Raw genomic sequence first — 3724 nt, 5'->3', positions numbered from 1 at the left:
AGCCCGGCTGGCGAGACTTTGCCGTTCAGGCGGTGTCTCGCCAAAATCAAGTCAAGAAAGTGACCGTGATGACATGTAACGATTCGCTTTCTTGTTATGACATCATGATGTGGCTTGGCCGGTATGGAGAGGTAGTGGAGATGCCAAAGAAAAACCGTGACGAGTTTGGTATCTGGTCAGGGGCTTGGACGTTTATGGTAAAACTTAAGCGTTCAGGTGGTACGGTTGCCCACATACCATCATCTGCCTTCCTGGGTAGGGATCGTATCCTGGTCTTCTACCAGGGGCAACCGAAGCTCTGTCACAAGTGCGGCGACCCCACACACTTCAGCGCAAACTGCACTGTGCAGAAATGTGCATTGTGTGGGGATATCGGCCATCTTGCTGCATCTTGTGTGGAGATTAGGTGCCACCTGTGTGGTGAATTAGGTCACCCATTCAGCCGTTGTCCTCGCTCCTTTGCTAATGCAGTTGTGACCCCGGTGGGAGAAAGCCGCGAGTCTGATTCTGCTGGGGAAGGGACTAGCAGGGGTGAGGGAGCTGAGGGGCCAAGGAGGAAAAGCAATAAAAAGACGCCTGCCCAGCTGAGGCATCTAGACAAGCGCAGACAGGATAGGGAGCTGGGCGAGCCTCGGGCTACTGCGGCGGCCCCTGTCCTGGACGCCAGTCTTGCTGCTGAGGCCCCGAGGGATGATGAGTTGGATGAGGAGGTCAGGAGGATCCACAGGGAGGAAACCGCCACTGCCTCTGAATCTTCCCATTATGAAAGTATGGATGAGGATAATAGGCAGTGGCTACAGGAAAAGCGTAAGCTTGGCACCAAAAAGAAGAGAAAGAAGGGAGATAAAACATCTTCTCCCGCTCTGACCAAGGTACCTAAGGAAGGAAAAACTGACTCACCTCTGGTTGGTCTTTCTAACCGGTTCCAAGCCCTAGAGAACATCTCTTCATCTGAGGAGGAAGCTGAGGGTGAGGTTCCGGCTTCGGTGGGGCTTACAGGGGGCGCCGAGTCTCCATCTTCTGGGAATGTAAGGTCCTTGGAGGGAGGGACTGGCCCGGAGTCTGGAGGATAAAAAGAAAAAACATGTGGAAATGGACACCTCTATGTCATTAAAGAGGGGGAAGGATTCCTCCTCTGAGGCAGAGAATAAGGGGAGTGGGAAGAAGAAAGCCATCTAATTCAATCACCAATGATGGCGGTACCCACTCCGTTGACGCTGGCGTCCATTATCCTCGCCAGCATAAAGTCAAATACAGCTAGATTTGCGGCCTTTGATTTTCTCAGCCGGGTTGAAGCTGACATTTTCTTTTTGCAAGAGACCAGGCTTCCAAACATGGCAGACGTGTTTAAAGCTAAAAGGGAGTGGAGACTCGGGCCCTCCTATTGGTCTCTTGCGGCCGAGCCGTATAGCGGAGTGGCGGTCCTTTTTACCGCACCGGTGGAATGCCGACGGGTTATTGAGTTAGAAATGGGGAGGTGCCTGATCTTAGATGTCCTCATGAAGGGACAAGAGCTCCGGCTCATCAACATCTATATTCCCCAATCTAAGTGGGACCGGAAGTGTCTCTTTATGAGGATCAAGCCCTACCTTTTTACAAGTTGGCAAGTTGTCTTTGGAGGGGACTTCAATGCTGTCACGAGGCCCCGAGATAGAGGAGGTTCCAGAGACAAGTTGACTTATGATAGCGTCGCCCTTTATAGTATAGCTAGTGAGGCTCGCCTGGTAGATGTCCACATTCGGCAAACCCCAGGCCACGAGGGGTTCACCTATCATAGAGGTAACTGTAGGTCCAGAATAGATAGGTTTTATTTAAAGGAGGAAGCTGTCTCTTCAGCAGTGTCTGTTGTTGAGGTGGAGTTCTCCGACCACTGTTTAATTTTGTTTTCTCTGAGTGTTACAGAGACCCTCCGGATGGGAAGAGGCTTTTGGAGGCTCAATTCGTCTCTCTTGGAAGAAGCGGAGATAAGACAGTCCTTTGAGGATTTTCTTCAGAGCCAGGTACCCTTACTGGATCTGTGTAGTAGTAAGTCAGAGTGGTGGGAGATGTTCAAGGAAAGGGTGGCGAGATTCTTCCCCTCAGCTCTCGAGCCTCAGGAATCTGAGCAGGTACCGCCTGTATCAGGGTCTGAGGAGGAAACTCGAACATCTTGTCTCAACTGGAGGTAGCCGCGAGGAGATCTCCAGAGTGAAATCTTTGCTTATGAGGTGTCAGTATGATAGACACGCATCTTTGTTTTTTGAGAGGGATTACGGGAAGTACCGCTCGCCTGACCCTTACAGAAACTGCAAGATGGCAGTGAATAGTAAAGTAGTTACAGGACTGGTCGACACTACGGGGTCCCTGAGACGATCCAGATCAGGGATCCTGGAGGTTGTCAAATTCTTCTACTCGCACCTCTTGGGGAAGAGGGATCTTGATTGGGATGAGATGTCGGCTTTCCTGGCAGAAGCTGTCCCCGAACCAGGGGTAGACCCCTCTCTTGACGTTTTGACAGAAATAATCAGAGAAGAGGAAGTTCAGTTGGCGATTGAAGGGCTGGCCCCAAAAAAAATCGCCTGGTCCAGATGACTTAACATCTGAATTCTATAAGACCTTTAAGGACGTTTTGGTTCCCCTCTTGACTGAGGTATTCAATGAGTGTCTTTCCTCGGGCACTCTGCCGAAGTCAATGAGGAGGTCTGCTCTGATCATCCTGTCAAAAGGTAAGGACCCATCTTGCATTGAGAATTGGCGTCCCATAGCGCTTCTCAATGCAGACAGGAAGGTTCTGGCAAAGGTGCTGTTTAATCGGCTGGTGAAATTTGCACCCCGACTCCTTTCGGAGGCCCAGCATTGCTCTGTTCCAGGCTGCAGCACATTTAGTGCTGTGCTCTGTGTCCAAGAGGCAGTGGAGAAGGGTAGGGCTGGTCACTGGAAGGGGTACATGCTGTCACTGGACCAGGCAAAAGCGTTTGATCGGGTTAATCACGAGTACCTCTGGTCCGTCCTTCTGAGATATGGCCTGCCGGGGGGGTTTGTTGATTGGCTTAAGACCTTGTACAGTGGGGCAGAGAGTTTCCCGCTTGTGAATGGTTGGATTGGCAGCTCTTTTGAGGTTGGGTCCGGTGTTCGCCAGGGTTGTCCCTTGAGCCCGCTGCTGTACGTGTTTGCGATTGACCCTCTTGTTAGGAGGGTGGAGCGTGGACCGTTGACCGGGATGGACCGGGCAGCACCGGAGGCCACTCTGAGGGTGGTGGCGTATGCCGATGATGTCACCGTGTTTGTTTCCTCTCACGAGGAGGCAGGGTGGCTGATGTCAGAGGTAGATCGCTACTCGGAGGCATCCGGGTCCAAGATCAACCGGGATAAGTGTGAGAGTCTCTGGCTGGGAGGAGGAGATCCTGGTTTTGATCTCCCGGACACCCTTCCAGGACCCAAAGTCTCTGCAAAAATCCTTGGCATCGAATTTGGCCAGGGGGATTACCCCAACCAAAATTGGGACAGCAGGCTAGAGATCGCCACTCAGAAGGTGAACCAATGGAAGGGTTGGTCTTTGACCCTAAGGGAAAGGGTAAACCTGAGCAAAACTTACCTGCTCCCTTTACTGATTTATCTGGGCAGTGTGTGCATCTTGCCAAAATCTCTCTGGACTCGGGTCTACAGTTTGTTCTTCCAACTGTTATGGGGGAATAGACTGAACCTGGTCAAGAGGGAGGTTACTTACCGTACGAGGAGACTAGGA

The sequence above is a fragment of the Ranitomeya variabilis genome, chromosome 8, assembly GCF_051348905.1.
Source record: "Ranitomeya variabilis isolate aRanVar5 chromosome 8, aRanVar5.hap1, whole genome shotgun sequence".
In the NCBI taxonomy this organism is placed as follows: domain Eukaryota; kingdom Metazoa; phylum Chordata; class Amphibia; order Anura; family Dendrobatidae; genus Ranitomeya; species Ranitomeya variabilis.
The sequence above is the reverse complement of the archived record's forward strand: the minus strand, read 5'-3'. Positions refer to the sequence as shown.